Raw genomic sequence first — 7,499 nt, forward strand, 5'->3', positions numbered from 1 at the left:
CCGTTAACCCAACCGACCGTTAACCCAACCGGGCCGTTAACGCCATTCAACCGGCCGGTTGGGTTAATGGGCCCCAAACGGTCGGTAACCGACATGTTTATGCCATAGGGATGGGAAGGGGCTGCAGTAATCCACCCGGCTTAGCATTTGTTGGTTTATTACGCTGACATTGGGGACATGATTTGACGTGTTCTTTAACGTCAGAGTCAAGCCCTGGCCACCAATATGATTGTGTGATCGCTTGTTTGGTGCGGTCAATACCGTGGTGGCCTGCGTAAGGGACATCATGATACTCGGTCAAGATGGCTCTTCGCAGTTCAGCGTTTTGAGGGACATAGATCTGGTTTCCCCGATACCAGAATCCATTCCTTTGTTTTAACTGCAGCTTGGCTACTCTTGATTTAGCAAGGTTTGGATCACCGTCGTACCCGCTTTTGATTCGGTGTCCCAAGTCGCTGTCCGCCAGCGAGGCCGTAAGCACATTAAGCACCGTGTCGTGAACCCGACTAATAGGGTCTGCGACATTAATCCGTCTGGGTCGGTACTCCCAAGTGAACTGGAATCGAGACAATCGTTCCAACCATCGAGCTTGCCTTCTGGAAAGTTTATCGGCGCTTTTCTGCTCTTGCAGATAGACCAAAGGTTGATGGTCCGTTACTAGGGTGACATGACTCGCACCTTCCAAGTAACAACGCCATTCTTCCATTGCCAGGACTGTGCCCAAGCATTCTTGATTTGTGGTGGAATAATTGTATTCCGCGCTGCTGAATTTAGAACTTGTATAAGCAACTGGTCGGTCGTCTTGTAACAAGACAGCGCCAGTGCCATGCAGCGACGCATCAGACCAAACTACGAAGGGTTTGTCAAGCTCAGGGAGGTTTAATACTGGTGCGTTTGTCAAGGCATCTTTCACACCCTGAAAGGCAGTATCACACTCCTTTGTCCAGTGGAAGGGCACTTTCGCACTTGTTAGGGTTGTGAGGGGGGCCACGAGAGAGGAATAACCCTGGATGAACCTCCGAAAATAATTGGCTAAGCCAAGAAACGCGCGCAGTTTAGAGGTGTCGGTTGGTACCGGCCATTCTTTAACAACTTTAACTTTGCGCTCGTCTACTTTCAAGCCGTCACGGCTGACTACGTGGCCCAGGAAGTGCAGTTCGGTCCGGTTGAACTGACACTTAGACATCTTTGCCTTGAATTCGTGCTTTCTAAGCAAGGACAACACCACCCTTAGGTGTTGTTCATGCTCGGCCTTGGTCTTACTGAAGACCAAAATGTCGTCCAAGTACACCAGCACAAATTTGCCAATGTGTTCGGCGAAGATCCGATTCATCACCGCTTGGAACGTAGCAGGGGTGTTTGTGAGTCCAAAGCACAGCACTTTGAACTGGTATTGGCCCATTCCCGGAGCGATAAAGGCCGTTTTCGCAACATCCTCTGGTGTAATGCGAATTTGGTTGTAGCCCTGCTGTAAGTCCAGGGAACTAAATATCTTAGCCCCTTGGAGTTGATCGAAGAGGTCGGTGATGTTTGGCATAGGATACCGCCGCTTGATCGTGATTTTGTTTAACGCACGGTAATCCAACACCATGCGAAGGCCCTGACCGTTAGCTTTTTCCACAAAGATAACGGGCGCACCATAAGGAGAAGTAGAGGGTTCTATGTAGCCCTTACTCAACAATTCGGTGACTTGTTTATGGACCTCTTGGCGCTCTAATTGAGTCAACCGGTACGATCGTTTAGCGGGCGGTACAGCCCCTTCCACTAGTGGAATCGTATGACCTACTTCGCGATCTGGAGGAAGGCCTTTGAGCTCTTCGAATACGTCCTTGTATTCGTCAAGCAACCCTTGCAATGTTGCTTCGGGGATTATGTCGGTGTCGGGAGGAAGTGACTCCGCAGACGCCGAGGATTCAGAAATGAGCTCAGACTGCACAAGCATTAAATAGCTTCGTGCGCCTTTGGCAATCCTCCGTGCAGCTGCTTTAGCTGACATCGTTTCCACTGTACTCGCAGCATAGAGAGTGGCGGTAACGTAATTCATGATGGCAATACCATCTAGGTGATCGTCGTCGTCTGCTGAAGACCAAAAGGAAGGCCTCAGGACAACAGTATCGCCGGTAGCTTTCCGTACTGTAAGCGTGTGTGATTCCCAACACATTTTCGCTTTCTTGCGCTCCAACCAGTCATCAGCGAGAATAATTTCAACGCCTGGAACACCTTGCTTTAAAACAAGTAGTGTGACTGTTTCATGAAAGGAGCCTATACGGAGCTTAGCGGTAATCGAGCCATTGATAAGCTCGTGAGTTCCATTCGCGACGCGAACAGTAGAGATAGTGCAAGGACGGACAGAAAGAGCCATCCTGCGGACAGCTTCGAGAGAAATGAAGCCGTCGGCAACCCGGCCGCAATTGGCACCGGAGTCGGCAAGAACTTTGCACGCCGTTTGACACAAGCGAGCATCAAAAAGCATAGTGCGGCCATTGCTATCCAAGCTGTTAAGCTGCACCGATTTGGACGGCGGGTCATACCAAAGCTGTAATGGCCAAGGGATGCCCGGCAAGTCCGAACGCGTTCCAACGTCTACTGGTTGGGAGAACAACTGTGTTCCAACAGCATAAGTTTTGAGTAGCTGGTATCCAGCGGAACGCATAAGACACTCGACTTGAGTCCATTTAGGAACGGCGAACACCGCAGAAGTTGTTTTAGGATTTTTTAGCTTACAGCGGTGGTAATGTTGCTGCCATTCTTTAATATGAGTGTATGGGGGATTGATCCAAACAAACTCGCCAGAGACGTCAGTATCAAGGAACGAGTTGGATGGAGAGGCAAAGCGCGAACAGAGACTGTTGTCGCCCGAGTCGTTACACGCGGCATCGAACGTAAATTGACGCCCAAGTTCGTTCTCAACTCTTCGAAATTCATCACGAAGGAACATCCGATCACATATCAATGGATCACAGACGGGCGGAACAACAGAGTCCCTAGTCGTCAAGTCAGGCTCGGCAGAAGAGACTTGGTCTACACGTGCTACGGCCTGCTTGCAAAACACCCCCTCGCGCTTGCCAGCGTCCTAATTAGCCGGTCGGTTCGCGTTTAAAGTAGCCGTCTTCTCCTGCAGTCGGGCCATCTGCTCCTGCAGGTGGCGAAGGCAGTCCTTCTTGTGCTCTTCCCAAGTCTGGTTCGCCGGTTTGAGGCGAGAGCACATCCGACACTTGAGAGGAGTACCGGACGTTGACGTCCGCGGTTTCTTCGCACGAACCGTTTCCCAGGCCTGTTTGGAAGGGGACCGAGGGCGAGATTGCTTAGGGCGAGAGGAGGAAGTAATCTTAGACGGGCCAGCTTGCGTAGTAACTACAGCAAGCTGTGCTTTGTCCTTTCCGGCTTTCCACCCAACCTCCTGACCGCTAGCATACAGGATTAGCTTCTCTAAATCCTGCCAGTCTTTGCCCTCATCGTCCGTAGCGCAGCGACCGTGCAGCGCAGGAACTAAGCCCTTGATATACCAAGAGATTTGATCCGCAACACTCATATCATTCGCTTCGCGAACAATATCGTAAAAGCGCTGCGTATACTCCGGTACGGACTCGTCTATTTTCATATCGTAGTCGTGCGCATGCAAACGATCGCGTGCGGCCATCGCGGTGTCGCGCTTCGCATCCCCATATTGTAACAGGAATTTATCACGCAACAAATCGCGGGTAAGTGGTTGCGCGCCGGACTTGTGCTTAAGGAAAAGATCTGCGGCCCACTCCTGAGCCTTGCCCGTAAGCCAAAACATAAAGTGCTCAAGCGGGTCCATTTGCGACAAGTCAAAATATTGCATAAGAAGCGCGAACCATGTCTTAGTATTAGTAATTTGCGAATCCTTCTTTCCACTAAAACGAGGTGGTGCAAGGATACGCTTATTTACCTCTGAGGGATGGGCAGACTTAGAAGGGGGGGCCGCCGAGCCGGAAGGACCACCGGCTTGCTTGGCGATGCCCTCGCTCCAGAGCTGCTTGACCTCATCCAAACGGACTTCGGGATTAAGGTGGCGCTGCAGAAGCGCCTGGAAAGCGCAATTCTGCAGCATATCCACGTCAAGAAACACGGCCAGATTGCTGTCCAGCGTCTCGCAGATGCCATCAATAATTATCGTCTTACGCCTAATGTCCGACGTACTCGGAGGCGGCGACGTAGGTGACAAATCCCGAAGCTGCGCTTGGACATCCTTCAGGGCGGAGGTTATTTCGCCCAAGCGCTCGCCGTATTTGGCGAGAATGCCGTGAACCTCTCCCTTAAAGGAAGATAATTCCGCTTGAAGAGCAGGGACTTGATTGTCGCGAGCTGCGCGAAGCATTTCCTGGACCTGCACGGCTGCCGCAGCCTGCGCTGGCGTACACGCCGGAAGCCCGTAGAAGGCGAGGCCCGCTGCACGGTCTCCGAAGGCGATTCCGCCGGAGAATCAACGTCCATCTGTGGACAATTAACAGGAATATTATTAATATGATGTTCCTTATTGGGAATAGCCAAAGGGTGTTCGTCTTCGTCGTCGGAATTAGCAGCCTCGTGCGCAGCAGGGTCCTGTTCCTGAAGGGATGCTTCGCGATACCTTTCATACGATTTTTGAAGCTTAAGGAATTTAGTCAAACGCTTTTGCGCGGCCTTATTGTAGCGCATCGCGTCAAGGAGGATCGAACTTGACGCTCGATACCAATGTAGCAGTCGCTCACCTGACGGGAGGACTGGCAAAGCGGAAGCGTGGAGTTATTAGTCCTCGTCGATGTAGGAAGAAGTCCAACCAAGCGGCAGGCACTAGCGTACATAAGATGTGTACGTAACGATTAGAGACGGCGGCAGCGGAGTCTTGAACTCCGAACACCTAGTAATGTGATACGTCAGTGTCTGGCCAGAACACCCCGCCCGGGTAGCTTATATCTCGGCCTACCTGCCGGATAATCTCTACTACGGACCTTGCCGTACTAGGATAATGTTGGTGGGGCCCGGGGCCCCATCCCGTTAGATTCGCTTACTAATAGCTGCCCAGTTCGTGACATGTGACGAAACTCGGAACATGTACGAAACTTGAGTCAGATCGTTTTACAAATTAACAATTATTGTTAAAAGTAATCGTTAAAATATTCTAAGGGAAATGTAGCTTGCTACAGCAGCCTATGTGCCTGGGAGCCTGGCAGCCTGGGATTCTGAGAGCTTGGGACCCCAGTCTTTAACGAAACTTTGGTATGGCTTCGTTGGCCTGCCCGCCATGCGCTGTGTTGCACAGACAGGCTGGCAGGTGGAATGCAGGACAAGGGCGTAACCGGGTGCGGGGCGTGGTGCCGTGTTGGGTCTTGGGGACATGCGCAAGCTGTGCGCCAGCTCGGATGCCATACAATGGCCTCTTTCCACCGCCAAATGATCGTGTACCCAGTAGAGCATTCATTGTGCCACTCAGAGCCGACAAAGGGATGGAACGACGTGTTGGGCATGGCGGTCAGTCTTTGCTGAATCCCTTTCACTAATGCCCAGTGCTTGTGGCCATTGCAATGACCTTATTGCATGATTCAATTGTTCCAGTGCGTTGGTGTTATTTAAGCAGGTTACATAAACAGGTCATTAGAATGTCCGCCGCGCGCCTTGAGATGTTGTCTTTTTTCTTTCGATTGCTTTCTCCTTTTATGCTAGAAGCCTTTTGACTATGTGCGTCACAATTTTGGTGTTAGTTTCTCCTGGAGAGTGTTTTGCACGTGAATTGCTTGCCAAGGAATGCAAGCTGGAGCATTAATTATTAGTGTCTCATGAATCATCTACATACAGATGTTTTGGAGCTTTGGACCATCGTTTCCATGACCGTCCGCTAGGCGTCCGCTGGAACGGTCAAGATGTACGGCGTTGCGGACAGGGGACCGTCCGCCGGCGGGGTATATGTAAATTCAGTCATGTTCCCAATGGTCATATGCTGGCTATGTGTTCATGTTTTGTTCCTTTCTAAAAAGTGACAATTATATGCCATATGGACTCCCGAATCCCCTCTGAAATGCTGCATAGTATATTACCTCCATAACAATGTGCACAATGTACTATGCAGCATCCCTGCAGGGATTCTGGAGTGCACTTGAATTACCTTCGTTTCAGCCACTTGCAGTGACTTAAGGCATGTATTTAAGGTTTAATTAGCAAAGATTCTCTCCTGCTGTGTTCAAGCATGACAAGTTAAGTCACCAGCTCGCACCGTCCCACAGGCACAGCATTGTTGATGTAACTAGCTAAAACATGTGGGAGGTGCATTAGTCTCAACCGCAGGCGCGGCGGCGGCCATACTCCACCCCCTTTCTTTGCACTGGTGCCGATATGCATGTGACCGACTACCAAACCAGTTGGCACAGTTGGTGCAGTGAAAAGGCTGGGAGGAGTCCGGAGCTACATCCGGTCTGTAAATGATCTTTCGTGGTTTGGATGCCACCTCCAGCGCATTCAATGACATGGCAAACTGGCTAATGTGACCAGTAAGAATGATCACAATGTGTAGGAATACCAGAACATTCACGTTTGTATCAATCGTCGAGCTTCTAATGCTTCTACACAAGCAAGCATTTGGTCCCGCCATGACAAAAGAGCATCCTATTCTATGGCAGGTTCTGGCAAGGATTTAAATGATGCAATCAACAAAGTTCGGTAGCCACGAAACAACTTCCCAATATTGAATTTGCAGCCATGTGAACTTTATACCATGCTGTACACTTCCGGACACTTTCCCCTCTTGCTGCCCAGAAGTCAAGTGAACGTGGACAATTTGCAACACCAATAAGAAACGTCACTGCGTTTAGCACTATGTGATTGCTGTGCAAATTGCACCATCTGGTACCTCCCAGCCCCACCTTCGTCGCTGCCGCTGCTACTCCGTTGCTAATTCCCCCCGCCGCCGTGCCTGCTGTTGAGACTAATAGCCCTCCCAGCCCCACCTTCATCGCTGCCGCTGCTACTCCGTTGCTATCTCCCGCCGCCGCCGCACCTCCTGTTCAGATTAATGCATCTCCCAGCCCCACCGCCGTCGCTGCCGTTGCTACTCCGTTGCTAATTCCCGCCGCCGCCGCGCCTGCCGTTTAGGCTACTGCACCTCCCAGCCCCAACACCGTCGCTGCCGCTGCTGCTGCATTGCTATTTCCTGCCACCGCCGTGCCTGCCATTTAGGCTACTGCACCTCCCAGCCCCAACGCAGTCGCTGCCGCTGCTACTCCGTTGCTAATTCCCCCAGCCGCCACGCCTGCTGCTCTTGCTATTTCCCCCACCACCATGCCTGCCGTTAAGGATACTGCACCTTCCAACCCCACCTTCATCGCTGCCACTGCTGCTGCGTTGCTAATTCCCGCCGCCGCCGCGCCTGCCGTTTAGGCTACTGCACCTCCAACCCCACCGCCGTCGCTGCCACTGCTGCTGCGTTGCTAATTCCCACCGCCGCCACGCCTGCCGTTTAGGCTACTGCACCTCCCAGCCCCACTGCCGTCGCTGCCACTGCT

Source organism: Volvox carteri (assembly GCF_000143455.1).
Source record: "Volvox carteri f. nagariensis unplaced genomic scaffold VOLCAscaffold_83, whole genome shotgun sequence".
Lineage (NCBI taxonomy): Eukaryota > Viridiplantae > Chlorophyta > Chlorophyceae > Chlamydomonadales > Volvocaceae > Volvox > Volvox carteri.